Raw genomic sequence first — 21,141 nt, 5'->3', positions numbered from 1 at the left:
GCTTAGCGCCCAACACCTTGCGTAGACAGGTTCACCTGTGCCAACACCTCTCCATTGTCCCATCATCCCAGGGTCCGGTCCTTTATGAAAGGAGTCTCCAACACCAGACCTCCGGTAGTACACAGGTATCCATCTTGGGAACTACCTCGGGTTCTGCAGGCACTCACTAGGTCTCCCTTTGAACCTATAAGGTCTTGTCCTCTTCACATTTTGTCCCACAAGGTGGCCTTCCTAGTAGCCATCATGTCGGCGAGGCGCGTGTCAGAGCTGGCTGCTCTTTCAGTTAGGGAAGACCTGTGTACCTTCTATCAGGACAGAGTGGTGATGAGGTTAGATCCCTCATTCATTCCCAAGGTGAATACACTGTTTCATTGGGCTCAGGACATTGTATTACCAAACTTTTGTCCCAATCCTTCTCACACACTAGAAAAGCAATGGCATTACCTAGATGTACGTAGGGCATTGCATCATTATATTAAGAGGACAGCTTCCTTTCGCAAATCGGAGGCATTGTTTGTCTCTTTCCACTCAACTTCGAAGGGACAGAAGGTTTCCTCCTCTACTATAGCCAGGTGGATCAAGGCCTGTATCTCTCAATCTTAACAGGCTTACTCTTTACCTGTCCCAAGCCTCCTGACAGCGCACTCTACTCATAGTGCTTCCACGTCGGCGGCGTGGCAGACTCAGGCATCCATAGAGGACATCTGTAAGGCGGCTACGTGGTCGTCCCCTTCACCATTCATTAGCCACTACAAACTCGACAAGTTTGCTTCCGCAGAGGCCACTTTTGGCCTTCGGGTTTTACAACAAGTGGTCCACTTCAGCAACGACACTTAACCAACCTGCTTCCCACCCATGGGATCATAGGGGCTTTGGTATGTCCCATCTGTGGATTCTACATTCCTTTACATGCTGGAGAAGGGGCGTTGTCTTACCTGAACGCCTTTTCTCAGCATGAGGAATGTAGAATCCACCCCCTCCCTGATCATTACTAGCAGTTAGGTTAGTGTCAGCAGTTTGGAGCCATCATGTCACACAATCATTCGCTTTGCCCTTTCGAAACTGGGGCATGGTCAGACCCTGCAGAGGCGTGGCAACTTTGATTGTTTGGTCTGATTGGGCTAGAAGACTAAATCAACCCATCTGTGGATTCTACATTCCTCATGCTGAGAAAAGGCGTTCAGGTAAGACAACGCCCCTTTAACACCAGATAAGTTATTTAGAATGTATAAAGGTATTTCAAATGAATGTTGGAAATGTAAATGTAAAGAAAGGACTTTTTATCATTTATGGTGGACATGTGATAAGGCAAAGAAATATTGGAGTAGCATTCATATATTAATGGAGAAAATTCTTAAAGCAAACATAAAGATTAAACCAGAAACTTTCCTTCTGGGCCTAATGAAAAGAGAACTTGGGAAAAAAATCGGAACTCTGATTTTATGTATGGTGACGGCAGCAAGACTGCTCTATGTACAAAAGTGGAAGGATGCCTCGATTCCTACCATGGACGAATGATTACAAAAGCTGATGGAATTAGCAGAGATGACCAAATTGACTATGCTGATAAAAGAAAAGAACATAAGTACTTTTATTTCTTTTTGGAAACCGCTTCTGAACTTTGTGCTTGAGGTGGAAAAAAATGATACCATGATTTTGGGTTTTACCAATTAGACTGATTTGCCGATACAGAAATGGCTGGTGCATACTACTACAGAAATGTAAAAAGTTGAGAGTTGATTTTAATGTCTGATTTTACTGCAACAGAGAGAGTCGGAAGTCAATGTTTCTTCCCCTCCCTTTCTTCACACCTTTTTTGTTTTCTCTTTTCCTACTATTGTCCCTTACTATTTGCTTTAGTATTTTCACATTTTATGTTATAAATGAATAAAACTAATAAAAAAGCCATATATCTGTGAGAGGGAAAGAGAAACAAAAATCAGAATAATAGCCAGCAAAGAACTGAGGACCTCTGTGATTTTTACTGTGTAGAGAACTATTTATGCTTGTTATATGCTGATGATAATTTATTTTAAGTGCAAAACTTATGTTTTGCCTGCCTGGCATTTACAAGTTTATGCTAATTTCCCTCTTCCTTTCTCCACTGTTGAGACAAAATTATCTTGCTGAGAAGATAATAATATTTTGTAAATTGTGTTTCAATGCGTTAATAGAAATGCTTTGGAGATATATAAATCTACATACATACAGAGAGTCTAAATATCCTATAACACTTTCTCAAATTAGGTCTGAGATGAGTTTGGCCTTAATTATGTCAGATATCTGTGTCATCTACAGGAATTGCTTTTAGAGCAGAAAGCCAAATAGTCGCCATAACTCACCTCTAAGAATTTGCAGGGAAAAGCTTAAAAGAGAGTTTCCAAATGTGTGAAGCCACTTCCATCACTAAGTAAGTATCATTGCCTGTCTGGGGCTCTGGATAGAGGGGCACATAGTAACTGAAATTCCCTCTTGACAAATTATATGGGACAGGCATCCCCTCTCAACTGACAGGGTGATGCTGGGAATTAGCATTATGAGAATTATATCCCCAGCCTCATCTAAAATGATAGTCTTGGTGCTCAAGGATAATCCTGTTAAATTGAGTGATTGGAATTCTTTGGCTCATAAAATACTGTTCCTTTCAATTAGATGAAACTTGGTAGAGATCCAAAGAGATGCTGAGGTTGGCCATATATGGCTTGCAGAATAAAAAAAAACTACCCTTCTTGCTCCACTTCTCCACTTACGCTTTTTGTTGTAGAAAGAAGTGCTGCTGGAGTGTTAGACAATACACAGTTCAGCTCACTACAATGCTGGGCTTACAAAAGCAGCCGAACTCATGGGGACTATTCAAAGAAGGAAACTTCAGTCACCTTCTCCAAGTCTCCACATGTACAAGAGAGTTAATAAGCTATAAAATAATTGCATGACTAAGGTCTTTGTATATCATAACATACTTTAATAGTTTTTTATATTAATAACATTGACGTTTAAGCATTATATAAACATCTACTCCCACATAGTTCTTCAAAGCAAAGGGAAAATGGATGTAGAAGTTTGTGTTTCCTAGGTAGTTTGGTTGTCCTGGGACATTTTCTTTGGAAGTACCTTTTGATTAGATCTTAACATAAATACTTAAAGCTTTACGTTTCAAATGCTGACTTTCATATAACCTTTATGAATATAAATATGTACTCATAAATTCAATACAGAGGGGGCACATTAAAAGTGAAAGGCCGGTTGTATACTTAATGAGAAGAGAAAAGTGGAAGGTGAATAAATGACCTTGTTTTCCTTTTGTTTGACCTTGGTTTCCTTTTGTTTCATATATGAAACCCCATGGTAAATTTCACTATTTAATGAAGGACTGTTAGATGGCAGGCCAGCCTGATCTTTAATTTCCTTATTGGGGATACATACTACCACATAATCTTTACTGGATTTTTTTTAATTGAATAAAAAATATTGAGTGAAATCCAACACAAATATAAATAGAATTGCCCTGTGTTTTCCCACAGGAAAATATTTTTAAAGATTCTCCAATTTTCAGAGATTATTTTGAGGGATGCAGGAAATATTTACTTTTAATCTGCTGACAGAAGCAGCTCCATCTGCAGGAAGAAGTAACTACTTGGAGCAGGTCTCATCTGGTTGTATGGCAACACTACTTTGGAATAATTAATAATATAGGCAACAATTACAATTTCATCTTTTACATATACTTTACATCAAAGTGTGAGATTGATATTACCTACAAAAAAGTGTTTTCTAAGGCTAGCAAATAAGTGTTCTGTATGTTGTTGTTTGGTCGCTAAGTTGTGTCCAACTCTTTATGAGCCTATGGATCACAGCACACCAAGCCCCCCCCCCATCCTCCACTGTCTCCCAGAGTCAGTGACACTTTCTAACAATCTCATCCTCTGCTTCTCCTTTTGTCTTCAATCTTTCCCAACATCAGGGTCTTTTCCAATGAGTCCCCTCTTCTCATTTGGTTGCCAAAGTGTTCTACATAATCTCAGGTAAATAATTTCTTACTGTATTCCAACAAAAATAGTGCTTCAGCAGTTAATTAAGTAAAACTTTCCTTGTTATTGCTATCTTCATCACTTTTCAGAATACAGAATACAGTGAGTAGCAGTTATGATGTACTTCATTTAGTCTTGCAATTGTTTAGTTGGTTTCACTTCTTAATAAGAAGGAGACTGCCCTTTTGTAGATTCAATCTACAAAATTGCCTAATTTTTTTAAAAAAAGAATAGAGATAAATTATTGATGAAAGAACAGATTAGCAGAACCAGACCATCTAACATTTTTAAGTACTTAGTCAGAATTACATCTTCTCAAGCCCTACAGATATCACAAAGCTTAGTAAAGACTCCTTTTCCTAGATAAGAGCCAAGGTGGCGCAGCAGTTACAGTGCAGTACTGCAGGCCACTTTAACTGACTGTGTTCAGCAGGTCAGCGGTTCAAATCTCACCGGCTCAAGGTTGACTCATCCTTCCGGGGTAGGTAAAATGAGGACCCAGATTGTTGGGGGCAATGTAAATATATATATATATATATACATTGCTTACTGGTGTACACCGCTTAGAGAGTGCTTGCACTTAAAGTGGTATGTAAGTCTCATAAATAAATAAATAAATAAACTATCCAGCAAAGGGAGCTGACACTGGAATGTTCTTTTGAAACATGTCAACATCCTTTTTCAAATCATCCTGATCAAGAAACCCTGGTAAAGCTAGATATCTATGGAGATGCTCAGTCATCCAGGTCACGATTGTCCCAAAGGTGCTTTTTCAAGAGGCAATTGGACTTACTTGTTTTTCTTTGAAGACGTTTTGCTTCTCATCCAAGAAGCTTCTTCAGGACCTTGGAAGTGGATTGCTCCAGCAATGGAAATTGAGGTGGCTTCCCTGAGTGAAATGATACTGCTTTGCATGGCCTAGAAATTTGGACATTCTTAATACATATTTACATTTGCTGTTAATGATGTTTCTTCAACTTCTTTATGTAACTCAGTATTTTTAATATTTTATTTGCCAGAGTCATGATCTTCAAGACTGAAATTTACAGATTTTATATCATTTCTAGCAGGAATAGCAGTTTCTATTTATAAGTCAATTTTCTGCTCCATATCAATCAGAATGACACCCAGTCAGCAAATTGGTATGAATTTAAGTTTAATGATCTGCAAATACTGTTAATTTTAGTTATTACTTCCAAATTTATTTAGCTAATAGCTCATCTTTTTAGAAAAAGTAAGACATTAGATTCCTGTTCACATAAGCGAGTGCTTAATTGACAATGAAACCCTTTATATGTCAGAAGTATTCAGTATCTGCATTCAAATAGATGGATACAAGATTATAGCCTGAAATTACATAAATAGGACAATTCAGATTTAGAATCATAGACGTATAGAATTGGGAGGAGCCATTTAGACCATTGAATCCAAACTCCACTCATTGTAGTAATTCATATTTAAAGTGTTTCTAAATGATGTTTCAAAGGAGTTGAAGTTTCACTTTGTTGAAGTTTCAGGCAAATAACTCTCTTCATGCTTCTTGGCAATAGTAGTTCTCTCATTCTAAAGCAAGCTGCACAACATATCACCCACTGGGTTATGAAAAATAATTTATTGCAGCCATAATTATTCTGTTGTGGAAAGGGGTGAGAAGGATCTTGAAATGCACTTGAACTGCCAATCTCAAACCCCTTTGGTGCTCCAAGATGATACATATGAATTGTAATGCATGTTTTGAGCCTCTGTTCCTGACCATTTATTTAATTTAAAGTATAACATAGGATTTTAAATTGTCTTACATTTGGAAATATATTATTAACCGCTGAAGTACTAATGCTAACAATCATGAGATAAGGAGTTCACTTTTTAAAGTATTCAATGACTAGTTAATTGGTTAAGAAAAGGAAAACAGAGAATAACTAGACAGTCCTTGCAGCAGAAAGACGTAAGAACCAGTGTTTCTTTGTTTAAGTGTATTTATTTTGTTTTATCATAAAAGGTAAAATACAAAACAGAGAAACAAAACAAAACAAAAACATACATTTAGCACTAACAACAAAAAAGAAAAAAAATGGTGTACAAAAAAAGAGAAAAAGGTGATCCAAATACCAAATAAATTTAATATTTAACATATAGAATCCACCCCGGTTGGATGCTGAAAAAGAAAAAAAAACAGTAAGTTCTCCTCCCCTTTTATATAACCATCTGTTATTGTATTTGGCACATAGAAAGTCCATAAACAGTTTCTGGTCTTTTATAAAGCTGTCTAGTCCATTATTTCTGATCAAAGCAGTTAATTTAGCCATCTCTGGTAATTCAGTCAATTTCAAAATCCATACATCAACAGTTGGCATCTCTTTTTCTTTCCAGTCTTTGGCAAGTATGATCCTCACAGCTGTCACCATGTGAAGGAATAGCACCCCAAATTGTTTTTCAATTAGCTTGTCCATCATACCTAAAAGAAAAGCTTCAGGTTTCATTAATATTTGTATCTTAAATATTTTCTGCATTGTTATTGTTATGTTTGTACAATATATTTTTTACATATTTGCAAGACCACAAGAACCAGAGTTTCTCAAAAATCTAAGAGAAGAGCAACAATGTTGATTAGGGGACTGGAGGCTAAAACATATAAGGAACGGTTGCTGGAATTGGGTATGTCTAGTAGTTTAACGAAGAGAAGGACGAGGGGGGACATGATAACAACGTTCCAATATCTCAGAAGTTGCCACAAAAAAGAGGGAGTCAAGCTGTTCTCCAAAGTGCCTGAAGACAGGACAAGAAGCAACGGATGGAAACTAATCAAGGAGAGAAGCAACCTAGAACTAAGGAAAAACTTCCTGACAGTTAGAACAATTAACCAGTGGAACAACCTGCCTCCAGAAGCTGTGAATGCTCCAACACTGGAAGTTTTTAAGAAGAAACTGGACAGCCATTGTCCGAAATGGTATAGGGTTTCCTGCTTGAGCAGGGGATTGGACTAGATGACCTCCAAAGTCCCTTCCAACTTTATTATTATTATTATTATTATTATTATTATTATTATTAAGATTTTTACCTTGCTCATTCATGGAATTCTGAGGAGGCATTTGCAAAATTATTCATTATTCTAGAAATAATTAAGAGCTTTCTAATAATTGATGTGACTTGGAATGGGCAAAGAATCATCAACAATTATAAGATTAGAACAAAATATTATAATTTTACATATTCTCTGATGGCTAGATAATTTTCTTGGTAGCACATCATTTTTTTTATTTTCCTGCCTAGCTTACAATTTGCAAGACCTCTATCCAAAATAAAAGGTTAACACTAACAATATAAAAAATGAAAGTAAATAAATATACTAGATATTACTAGCAGAGGAATATATGGCATAACTTCAAATTCCACACCTGGAGCACTGCATCCAGGTTTGGTCACCACATTACAAAAAGGATGTTGAGACTTTGGAAAAAGTGCAAAGAAGAGCAATTAAGATGATTAAAGGCCTGGAGACTAAAACATATGAAGAACGGTTGCCGGATTGGGTATGGCAATTAGTATGATAGCAGTATTCTAATATTTTAGAGACTGACACAAGGAGGAGGGGGTTAATTTATTTTCCAAAGCACCAGAAGGCAAGACAAAAAACAATGGATGGAAACTAATCAAGGAGAGAAGCAACCTGGAATTAAGGAGAAACTTTCTAACAGTGAGGACAATTTACCAATGGAACAGTTTGCCTTCAGAAGTTGTGGGCGCTTCATCACTGGAGATTTTTAAAAAGAGACTGGACAGCTACTTGTCTGAAGCAGTATAGGGTCTCCTGCTTGAGGAGTAGAAGACCTCCAAGGTACCTTCCAGCTCTATTCTGATTAATTAATGATATATTGTTAATGACCAATACCCACTGAGTGTGGCATGAATTCCAAAGATAGCAACTTTCAAGGTGATTTCATCATGTTGGTTAGCTAAAAATAAGCAAAAAGTGTCAGGGTGGCCTGGATATCTCATTAGAGAGGGGGATATATATTTCAAGTCATATACTTATAGTAGTTGCAATACAGTAGAATATGGGCCATGTTTCATTTGCCTCAGAGCCACAGGGACATGGCTTCTATAAAAATAGCATTTTCCTTAGGGGACTGCTGAACAGAAATTGTTGAAATGTCACTTTATTCAGTAATATTTGCTACAGTTAATTGATTTAAATATTAGATAGCCTTTGACTGAAAATCTGTGTGCCTAACGAGTGTGATCTTGTTATCCTGCACCAATTAGATTAATGGTCTGTGTTGAAGATCCTCCATCTAAGATCCTGGTTAGCAGGATCACATATCACTATGGCTGCAGCATCTGCAAAGATATACTTAGCAGTTTCTTCTCTGGCACGAGCTTCCAAAATAAGGATAATTTATAAAAAAATAATTGGGTTAAACCCTGCAAATAGAAATTAATTTTAGGGAGAAGTAAAATATTCTTACCTATTGATTGGGATTAACATTATTTAGTCTTGATTCAATGCACTTGTGACAAAAATGATTCCAGACAGATTTTGTATGGAGCCAACTGTGCTTTGTATACCATTTGGCCACAAGATTTAGCCAACTTTAACTGATGCAGGTATAAATTGAGGACCTCTTTCCACTTATGAAATTAAAACAGTTTTCAAAGAAATCCTTTTGTTGGTTTTCAGCTAATTAATTTACATTACTAGTATTTAATAAGTACAAATTGATAGCACTGGGTTCTTTATAGATTAAAGTGTGTCGATGGGGTTGTCCTTTGCTGCTCTGAAAAATGTAGATTAATACTCTCTGTAGAATTTTGGAATAAATGGAATCCTCCCGTTTGCTTCCTAACTCCCTTTCTCTGATCCATTATCATTCACATTTTAATCATTATGGTAAAATTGTTTAGTACGAGTTGGAAGCCAAAGGATTTTATAAAGATAGTGATTTAATTGTAGTTGGCAAAAACAGAATCATTGAATTATTGTTGGAAGAGACTTGGACATCATCTGGTCCAACCATCTGCTCCATGTGGGAATCTATTACTACATCTCGTTCCCAACAGATGGTTATCCAGCTTCAGTTTAAATATCTCTAGGGAGAAACTAGTGCTCCCAAAGAAAATTTATTTCATCACTGAACAGCTCTCATCATTAGGATACATTGCATGATGTCCAAATGAGATCGTCTTCCATTGTTTCTTGTCTTGTTTACTAAAACACTTCAGCCTCATTTTCTACATGATAGCTGTTCAGATATTGGAAGAACACAAGATACCCAGATTCTGTTAACTGCTGACTATACAGACAACTTAAGAACAAAATGTAGGACTCCATTTCTCTTTACAGCTTCAGATGCTATATATAAGAAATATAAGGTGTGTTGATAGGGGAAGTAGCCTGAAATGAAGGATTCCATTGAACCTTTGGTTTCAGTTGGTTCTGCCAGTTTCCTGTGGGATCACTGGCTTCCATCACTGGGCTGGAGTTGTATTCCTATCCTAAAATATACTTTTGGTTGTGTGAAAGGCAGACTATGGCTCCTGCAGTTACTTTTTTTTTGTTTTAGTCTTGGTCTACCAGTTCATCTGGAGAAGGCAAAACATGTCCCTGGCTTAAGATAAGAAATTGGAAAGCACTTGTACCTTATATTTCTTTTTTTTTTTTTTGTAAAAAAATTTTATTTTCAATTTTGCATTACATTACATTCATAAAAATACTTCAGATAAAGAGTAAAATAAATTTATACACACAACTTTCGGTATTGCTCACCCATTTCCCCCCAAACCGCACTCACCCTCTAACCTACTTCCCTCTTTCCCTCTTCTTCCTCACTCTCCCCCTCTCCTCCTTCTCCTCAACCTTCCTACTTACTTCTCCCCTTCCTCCTATCTTCTCACTCCGGATGCAGTCCAGGGGAAATGCCCGAGCAATTCCTCTCTCCAAATTAAAACATCAATATTATATACAATAAAACTATTTCTACTTATCTGAACTACTTAAACTTCAACCCATCCTCCCCCCACCCCCCTGGGGATCAACAGCTCAGTCTATTGCTGGACCTTAAGTTTAATTGATTTCTTAAAAGTCCAGCCTGTTATTTATTTATTTAATAAATTTATATAAACACCAATCTCACAATACTATTCTGGCTAACAGAAGAATAAAACTAATAACCAAAAAATGAAAATAACAACAAGCAATGACCCAATATTAATGACACCTGAGAGTGATCAAACTCAAACTACAGACATGTCATTAAAAAACCCACAATGTCAAGCTTACCCATCCTACAAGCCACATGCCCGGAGGACCATCCAGGTTTTCAAAGCTTTCAAAGGGTCAGGGCCAAATTAACTTTGGGGATATGATGTTCTAAGGCACTGTGACTGAAGAGGCCAGCTTCAAGTGTATCATTAGCTGGTATTGCTTAATAGACAGGACCTGGAGCATTCCCACCTCCCTGATCTAGTAGGCCCAGCATACACAATTGGAAAAAGATGGTTTCATAAATAACCTGGCCTTATGCTGTGAAAGGCTTTATAGGTGATAAACAGCAGTTTGAATTGTACTGGGAACTATTAAGTTCTTGGAGCAGTGGTGTAACCTGGGTGTACTAAAGTCTTCCCAGGTTGCCACATTTTGGACCAGCCACAGCTTCCAAGTGGTCTCGAAGGGGAACAATGTGTAGACTGAATTGCAGTAATTCATTCAGGAGGGGATCAAAGCCTGAATGACTGGGTAGTGCCTCCCAATCAAGGAAACAGCATAACTGGTGCATAGGACAAATGTATGGAAAAATCCTCCTAGCCAGGAGATGGTGAATTCTAGGCCTCTCTTAGGCATGAAAATTGGCTGGGTGACTTTGGAGCAATCACTTTCTCATAGCACAACACTCCATTAGATTTCCCTCATAATTTCTAAGATTATGTCTAATAAGAAATTACATATTTTGCTTAGGATTTTCTACATGGGAAGTTATTTATTTATGTCTCTCTAGACTTTTATCTAGAATCTAGATAAAATACATACAATAAAAAAAATAAAACACCAGGCATTCTAAAACCACCATTAACATAGCCAGGAGATGGCTCTTTCGCACACCAAGGGCCCCAGGCTTGGGCACAAAATGAAATACTCAGGTCCTTGTGGAATGCCAGTGATAAATATAATTATAATCAGATACTTTTAATATAGGCGAAGTGTTAACTTTCTTGCTATAATATTAGTTAGTGCTTTGGCTAGTCTTCTAATATTTCTTTATATTTTCTTTTATATGAAATTAAGAACAATTATTCTAATTATTAAAATAATACAAAATTTAAAAACATCTGATATAAACTGGCTGAAGGCCCTGATAGTGTCTTGACTTTTGAATTGTTACCTTTATGTAAAGTTTCAGTTCTCTCTTCAATTCATGCTGTCCAGACGTTTCATGTCGAGCTCGTGCATATTTGCATTATGTACCTAAAATTAAATGCAGATGGACATGAGTATTTTAATTACAATTATGTCTGCCGAAGTGTTTGTTACTTTGCCTTTAAATACCTTTTTGAAGTGTTATCTCCCCTCCCCAACAGAGACTATAAAAGTTTATGCAGCAGTGCTGTAACGAAATTGGATAGCGGGAGGGGTAATGACCAGAAGAGAAAATTGAATGAAAGATCTCTTTGACCATTACATGTTTAGGTCCAGTAGTTAAATGCCACTATAGAATTTGAACTCAGAGAAATGTTAGCAATTTATTTAGAAGTGGGAGAGAGCAGAGCACACTCCAACCTTTTTGTCACTTTGCAATCAAGTTGTGGAGTTACTTTTCCCTGGAACAATCCTATTACCACACTACAATCAATGAGAGAGAGAGAATTGAAATGAAGGGCTAAGCTGGAGCCTTTGATATAAACCCCAGAATGATTCCACAGTATTTTCAGGACAGTCCACTTGTCTAATGTCCAGGCTGGGAATCTGAACACTGGAGAAGAATTTTGAGGAGGTGTTACAATAGCATTGTAACTGGCCCTGTCAGAAATCATGTTCATAAATCCTTTTTTATGAAGTTTTGATTTAGCAAAAACAGTGAGTTCTGAGTTCATTATGAAGACAGTGGCTTCTGAAACATGCTGCAAATTATTAGTTTTATAAATAAAGTCTATATCTTTTTAAACTTTTATATACTGTTTTTATATTTTAATTGTTGAAAACTCTCCAAGTCCCTCACTGAGGGAAATGGGAGGTTCAGAAATGTGAAAATCAGTCAATCAATCAATCAATCAATCAATCAAAGTTTGATAGGAGACAACCAGAAGAAAAACCAAAACATGAAAACTGGCTTCTTATCCAAAAAAGGAGAAAAGACTAAACATCCAAATTGTGAAAGGCACGAGGAATCAACCCTTCCAGATGGGTTGACCAGATCAGTTAGAAACCAGAACCATTCTGCTTTTCTATTTCAAGCACTAGAGCATTCCTGGAAAGCAAGGGAAGTTATTTGGTTGATTGCTAAATTATGTAATCCAATTTCTATTTCTTGCGTTCAATATGATAATCTGTTTTACATAATGGTACTGCCCTACCATACTGAGAATTTTCTGGCCGGCTTTAAGACCATCTCTGTTTGCAAATTAACTATGAGCTATAGTTGTCTCATGTCTGTACATTTAACATTTGAAAAAGTTTTTCATTGGACAGGATGATAATAGAACAACCTTTTTCAAAATCATAGAGATCATAATAAGTATATCAAGGAAGTTGACACTTTCAAAAGTGCTCCTTCATAGTATAAAGTTAATTTGACGCTGCAGTATCTGACATTACTATAATGTAATCATGGTAGTTGTGCAAATCTCAGGCTATCACTTTTCTCTGAGTTGCTTGTCCCTCAGTAGCAAGTGTAGACTGTAAACATCCTAAGCATATGACCCTTGAAACATAGGCAGCAACTTACTAAAGGATCAAAGCCAGGGGAAATTCTGGGCTTTGGGTTTGTTGTAATCTTAATTCTAAAACATTGCAAACAACTAAAGTCAACTGTATCCTCTCAGAAATGGTTTTATTGGTATTAGACTTTGTACCACTTTTGAAATAAGAAAATCTAGCAGGCAGCTTTGATCAGTTTTGAATGTCAACTAGGATTAATCTTTTTTTCAGTAGTGAAGTTCACATAACCTATTCATCTGAAAATATGACTTGCAACTGAGTGTAAACCTTGTATGTGAGCAGTGTTTAAAATAAAAATTAAAGCAGTGATTGAAAATATTTTAAAAGACGATGATACAGTATATGAAATGAAAGGTACAAATAAAAATGCTGTACATTATTAATGAACTTTATACATATTCTAAAGATCTGTTATGATTATGTAAAATATCTGTATTGGACACTTTTCTTAAGATATAGAGATTTCTTTCCCCATACAAACCATGACATTGCACATACCCACAGTTTACATTTTTACAGATGTATTAATTAATAATTATGAGTCAGGTGCATAAAGGAATTAATATCTTACTCTGACTAATCTGGTCATGTATGATTTGTCTTTTTTGATTGAGTCACATCTAAATACAATAGAAAACAATTGGATATGCTAAGGCATCTTGCTTTGTTCAATGCAGGGCTGTCTTCTGTCGGCGTTCAAGACTCAGCAAGATACCTGTGGATGTTAGTTCATTTACTTTCAGGCTAAGCTTTATGAAGCATTTGTATTATGTAGGCTAAAGTCTCCATGAAGTTAAGCTTGACTTCTGCAACTTAGCAACCATAGGGACGCTTTTTTTGACTTCCCAAGCTTGCCTAACCTTCCTGGTACTTTATTTAAGTAGTAACCAGGACCACCTCTACTGAACTTCTAACCCTGGGCATAGTCAGTTAATCCTGCCAGTTAATTATTCTGCCATAAAAATCATTATTGCAAAGTATTTGCATATATTGAAAAGACAGATGGCATTTTTCTAGTGGCCGAGTTAGGAGTTTGATGTTTTAGGATAATTAATCTCTATGGAAAGTGGTCAGAAGCTCCGTAATCAGATGGTGAAATTAAAGCCAAAAACAAAAGTATGATTAATTTGAATGGGGCTTGACTACAATCCACATTTCTTGATATTAAAAATCAATTGACATCCATTTAGATAGCACTGAATATGGTTATTTATTTAAATGCTTCAATCAATTTTTTTTGCCTCAAGAAGTCTGCATAAATACCAGAATTTATGCATACATATGTGATCTGCATTCTCTACAGCTTTTTAAAAACAGTGACAATGTTTAAATTAAAAATTGGATTGATGGCATGTCTCTATACATACTAGCTATTCCCTGTAGCTAACTCAGAAATTAACCAATGGAAAGAGCACATCTGTTCTCTTGTAATGTCTGCAGAGACCTACTTTGGAACAATTGTGTTCACAGTATAACAATTAACTGGCCACTGTCAGTCACTACATATGCTACTTATTTATCTAAAAATGGATTATTAAAATTTTCTTTTTGGAAATAAGAACTTCAGTCCTTGGATTTTTCTTTCATGTCAGCTTCTTATACTTTCCTAAATCTTCAGTAAATGTTTATTAGTCTTCTTCTTCTTCTTCTTCTTCTTCTTCTTCTTCTTCTTCTTCTTCTTCTTCTTCTTCTTCTTCTTCTTCTTCTTCTTCTTCTTCTTCTTCTTCTTCTTCTTCTTCTTCTTCTTCTTCTTCTTATTCTTCTTCTTCTTCTTCTTCTTCTTCTTCTTCTTCTTCTTCTTCTTCTTCTTCTTCTTCTTCTTCTCCTCCTCCTCCTCCTCCTCCTCCTCCTCCTCCTCCTCCTTCTCCTTCTCTCCTTCTCTCTCTGTCTCACTATGCCTCTGTTCCTCTCTCTCTCTTTACATATATATGCCATATATGAAAACTATACCATATTATAGTCTATTGCTATTAAGATAATCCATAAAATCTACCCAGATTTGATAAAACTGAGGTTGCTGCTGCTGATGTCTCATTATTTTAACTTTGTGTGGTATTTGCAGAGGCTTTGTTAAGCCACATATTAACTATTATGTTATCTAAAGTTTTTCAAAATTGGGCAATTATTATTTTGGCTGTTAAAATTAAATTGATGAAAAGTTCTTCATTTTTAAGCTTGAGGTTTGGTCCTATAAATAAAAGCAATAAGCCTAATTTTGGGGACCATTCAGTTTTATGTTTAGTGATGTTATTTAACTCTCTCAAAATTTTACAGTCAGAGTATAGATTTATCACACGATCACCACAAATGAAAAAATGGAGAGTTTTTTTTGAATAACTTCTCCAACATTTGGAAGAATAATTTTGATGTATATGTGCTAGTCACAATGAAATCAAATACCAGCAAGGTATAATCTTCCATTGCAGTTCTTGCATTGAAGTTGTGATGAATCCACACGGTTTCCATAATTTCTGGCAATTTGTTTCCTATATGGAATTATCAAGACCAGTATCCCAAGCTTTTTTGAACTAGAGGGGTGGATCAATAATAATAATAATAACAACAACAACCACCACCTATATATTTTTTGACATGGTTCCTTTTGATTATTCTAAATAGTGAACATTAAATTCTCAAAATTGGCATAAGGTCATTTGCAACACAGCCTTGTTCTGAACTATTTGACAGAGACGCTTAACTGATGAGATTAAATCAAGCTTTTAGGAGACTGAATTATCCATCCAACCAGACAAATCAATAGAGAGAAATCAATTAGAAAGGAAGACACAGAAACAGAACAACAGAACACCACTGCCATTCATGGCTCATACTGGTCAAATGCATTACAGTATTGATAGGTTACAGCCCATGCTGGGCAATAACAGTGCACTTTATCAGACACTATAGCAGTCCTATATATATATATATATATATATATATATATATATATATATATATATATAGTTGACAACACAACCTGAAGCACATTCTCACAAACAACAAAAAGACAGTGGAATCAGAATGGGAATCAATATGGCAATCAGAACCTGTAATAACCCAGATGCCTACTTTACCCCCAGACTTATATCAACAGCACAAACAGAGGCCCCAACAAGTATACATCTAAGATTAGATGTACCTTCACATGTTCTTCCTGTAATGTGATATACAGTTCATTTAGTGACCATTCAAAGTTACAATGGTACTGAAAAAAGTGACTTATAATCATTTTTCCACTTATGACTATTTCAGCACCCCCATGTCATGTGATCAAAATTTGAATGCTTGGCAACTGATTCGTGTTTATGATGATTGCAGTATCCTGGGGTCATGTGATCATCTTATGCAACCTTCTGACAAGCAAAATCAATATCAGAGTCACTTAATAACCATGTTACTAACTTAACAGCTACAGTATATTGATTCACTTTACTGTGGCAAAAAAGGGCGTAAAATGAGACAACATTCATTTAACAAATGTCTCATTTAGCAACAGAAGTTTACGGCTCAGTTGTGGTCATATGCTATCCTCTGCCAGCAGTGCCCAAAATCTTTGTACAAAATAATTAATGGACATAAGTTTAATATCAGGATTCAAAACAAGACCAAACTAACATCAAAACATTTCAACCTTCAGAACATTCTATGGCAGAATTCAAAAAACTATTTTGGAAAAACTGTACTTTAACTGCACAATTGAGCAAGAAATTGTTGAATTCACATACATCAAAAGGTTTCAGAAATCTCAGCAGGTCTCAGGAAACATAATGGTTTTTTTAACACAATACAATGGTTAATTGATAAGGTATTTGTAATCTGCCTGACATGGGACCTGCATTGGGATAATCAATCTGTCATCTCCTCCTTTCTCTTCCCCCAACTCCCCCTAAATTAAGTCCTCCATCAATCTAGCCAAATCCATCTGATGAAGTGAACTGCTGCTCAAAAAGTTTTTGCCTTTTAATAAAATGTGTTAGTCAGAAAATATTCTGTTACCATAAAGTAACACAACATTTCTACAATGAATACAGTATTATGTATCATAGTTTGCATTCTAAAGCAGTAGAAATTGAAGTCCATAGGACCACCATCAATGTCTTCGTATTAGATCTTTCAATCGTTTTTTGCATGGCTTATTTGCTTTTTAGAATAAGTATATTAATTTTCTATGATTACACATACCGTAGCTGTCTTTTCTGCCATTTCTATAATATGTTCTTTAAAAAATACCATAACAGAAAGATGGGAAGAGATCTACTGAAGTTGAAATCTTAATCTTAATTTTGCCTTAACCTTTAAAAAAATTAAATTACTTTGAAAAGAAATGTCACCAATCATGTATCTATGCACATTGTCTCTAGCAAATGTACATATAAGCAGAATGAATGTCGGGGTTATAATGTTCATTAGAGCATGAAAATATATTTTTAAAAAACACAAAATAATTTTCTGCATCAAATGAGAATATCTTTGAAATTTTGTTTTAACGGGATGCATTACTAGATGTTAAAACAATTGACTGACGTGTCCTATTAATTTTTTTCAACGACACAGCTACTTTTACTTTATTACAAGTCTGCAACCTGGTCTTGCAGGAGAATCCAGCATGTAAGCAGACAGGTGAAGTTCCCCAAGAATTCCAGCAAATTGCTTCAAAAATCAGTGGATAAGAAACTAGTCTAATACAATAAGGGATATATGTTACAGTGTTCCATCAAATAGGAGTTAGCTGATCCTAATTCCTATTTCAAAACAGGGCAGTTGTTAATGTTTTTATTTTAGAAAATGGATTCTTCAGAGAGCCTCCTGTCCTCCAACCACTTTCAGTGTCTCCTGTCAAAAGTTGTGTCTTTTCCATAGTTGTCATACAACACCCCCCCCCCAAAGAAAAACCCCACAAAATCCAAAACCTGTGTTTGAGATAAGGAGGTGCTGATAACATTTCCATTCTCACTACAGAGCAGCTCATTGCACTATTGTGGATGCCAAATTTGGATTAAGCAATCACACAATCCCCTTTGTGTATAATACTGAGATGTGCATTACTTCGGATGCAGAGCAGAAAAGGTTATTTGCACATGGTGTGAACACAAATGTTACACTATTAGCACATCCTTAAAGAATTTTACTTCTTTTCCTTGTTTCACATAGTAACAATCGCAGGGAAATGCAAGTGTGAAGCAAGATGGCTGCTTTGAATCATAACTTGAGCAATAGAAACCCCATTCCTTTTCATATGTATGGTGCATCTGATGCATGTTTGATCAGCTGCTCATGCCCTCTCACCCCCCCCCTCCAATATTGACATTGTTGACTTACTTTCCAAAATGACCCTCACCAGAATCCATCATTCCACACCTGATACTTTGTTGAGTCCTAGGCATCACAACTTAGGAAGGATTCAGATATATTGAAACAAATTCCAGAAAAGTCAGCAAAAATGCTCAGATTAAAAACTCTCCTATGAAAAAAAGATTGAATGGGCTGAGTTTGTTTTGCCTTGTGAAAAGTAGGAATATGGACATTTTATTATAGTCTGAAATTAAGAGTAGAAAGTAAGTGTTCTTTACAGCTTTGGAAGAAGAAGTCAGAGAATATTAATTCTTTCTATATATTTGTGTTTTCTTTTCTTTTTTCACACTTCTATCCTTATTTTTTTTTACTCTTTATTGTTTAACTTGATTGTTAGCTTATGTTGTTTTTTGTATGTATGCTTTGTAAAACATAATAAGGCTATTTGAAATGGGACTTGCTCAAATCCAACATTTCAAATGGAATTTAATTTAAATGTTTGTGCTAAATTTGAATCTTTGTAGTATTTTTTTTAACTTTTCCATATGAAAGTTTAAATTATACATTTTTGAGAAAGTTCTTTTCTGTAGATAAAACTTTACAGGGAGAATGAAAAATATTGTGACATATATTAAACTGAAAGCAATGCAATTACAGTGCATTCAGAAAGTATTCAGACCCTCTTCACTTTTGTCAGTTTTGTTATGCTGCAGCCTGATTCTACAGTTGTTGAAATTCATTTTTTTTCTCATTAGTCTACACTCAGTACCCCATAATGACAAAGTGAAAACAGAATTTTAGAAATGTCTGTACATTTATTAAAAAGAAAAAAACTGAAATACCACATTGGCAAAAGTATTCAGACCCTTCACTTTGTTGAAGCACCTTTGGCAGCAATTACAGCCTCTAGTTGTTTGGGGTATGATATGACAAGCTTTGCACACCTGGATTGGGGGATTTTCTGCCAATCTTCCTTGCAAATCTTCTCAAGTTCAGGTTGGATGGTGACCATCAGTGGACAGCCATTTTCAGGTCCTTCTAGAAATGTTCAAGAGGGTTCAAGTCAAGGCTCTGGCTGGGCCACTCTAGCACATTCACAAAGTTGAATGCCAATGTGATATTTCAGTGTTTTTTTTTAAATAAATTTGCAGACATTTGTAAAATTCTGTTTTCACTTTGTCATTATGGGCTGCTGAGTATAGATTAATGAGATAAAATGAATTTCAACAACTTTAGAACCAGACTGCAGAATAACAAAATTGACGAAAGTGAAGGGGATCTGAATACTTTCTGAATGCAATGTATATGGTGGGGGGAAAGCCTAGCTTCATTTAAGTCAAAGATAGTAATATTCTTACAATCAATATCTTTGCTTAGAATCAGTAGGCTACTTTATAGTTGCTTTCATAATGTAAATACAATAAGTTTTTTTCACACATATATTTTTAATTTGTTGTAATGTGTAGGGAATTGCATTATCTTAATTTCAACCTTAGCATTTTGCCTTATGTACTATCAAGGAAGAACTGTAAGTTGCAATGTCTGAACAAGTTTAAAGAGTATTTTTGTTTGAATAAAACATTAGCAAATAGGTAAATGTCTTCAGTAATACTGACTTTAATCTGAATATCAGTTTAAAGTTCAGCTTTGAGGTTTGATAAGCTCTTTCAGCGACAGTATATGAAAAACCAATGTCTGCCTGAGCCTTGCGATTTAAGAGTCAGTCTTTCTTGTCTTCTGTTTGAGAAAGTGATGGTGAATGGAAAGTTTGTGGCGTGCCCAAAATATGAAGCAGACATGAAAGATAGAGCAGTGTGCAAGCTGTGGCAGGGAGGGTTATTGAAAGTCTGCTCACAGCTTAGTCTGCCAATCCAAGTGCTGGCAGCCCTGGCCTTGTCTCTTGGAGAAAGCTGCTTGGCCTTTTTGCCCTTGGTTAAAAAAAAGAAAGCTAAACATTTAATTTCCTGTAATACACTGAAATGATGTGCTTTGATGTTAGCTGCCTTATTTATAAAATTTTAAGGAAACTAAACATGATGGTTGGAAATTAAAGTATTGGAAAGAAATCTGCCTTTCTTGATGTAATATCCTTCCTTTTCCTTGCTTTGAAAAAGCTGTCCTTTCTGAAATAGCTTCAGGTTTTCATTCAGTAGATGTGATTTATCTATTTGTATGCTTATTAGGACCAGGTATCAATTTTCAAACATCCTCAGTGGCTTGATTAAAATATTTTTACTCTCCCCCCCCCCCAGCATCTGTTGTTACATGAGTTGTGGATATTGGAATGTTTCCACTTTGTGTGCCTTGTGTGAGCAGATCTGGTTTGAATTCCATCTCTGAAAGTGAGAGTGGGATAGATGCTGTAGGCACACAGAAGGAAGGAGGACAATCGGTAAGTGATTGGGAGATATTTTGTCAATATTTAGACTTTTCTCAAGCAGCAGTACTGCTATTCCTGAGAAAAAGCAAACAAGCTGATGATTCATGAGTGAAAGACAGAAAGGCAGGCACCCCTACTACCAGAAATGCTAAGGAAGCATCTTCTGTACTGTTTCTGTTAATGGAAGCTGTGAAGAAAAGAACAAAAAGAGTCTATCCATTCTTTCTCCTCTTCTCTTCCAACTGAGTTCTCAGCAGCTCCCAATGAGACTCAGTAAGCAATACAATTATTCATAGTGGGCAGTCCCCCCACTCTTACCTTCTGCCCTGTGGGATTTAATAGTACAGTCTACTTGTACATGATGATCTTCATACAGTTACTGGGATTTATTGCAGCTATAGTGAAAGTAACCTGTAATTTCTTCATAAACTTACATGTTATTTGCAAATCACCCTTTATTTCTCTCCTAATGTAAGCTATTAATGTATCTTCCCCCAGGTCGACTTCCCATC

The sequence above is a fragment of the Crotalus tigris genome, unplaced genomic scaffold, assembly GCF_016545835.1.
Source record: "Crotalus tigris isolate CLP2741 ecotype Arizona unplaced genomic scaffold, ASM1654583v1 scf7180000019380.578012, whole genome shotgun sequence".
NCBI lineage: Eukaryota > Metazoa > Chordata > Lepidosauria > Squamata > Viperidae > Crotalus > Crotalus tigris.
This window is presented reverse-complemented; position numbering follows the sequence as displayed.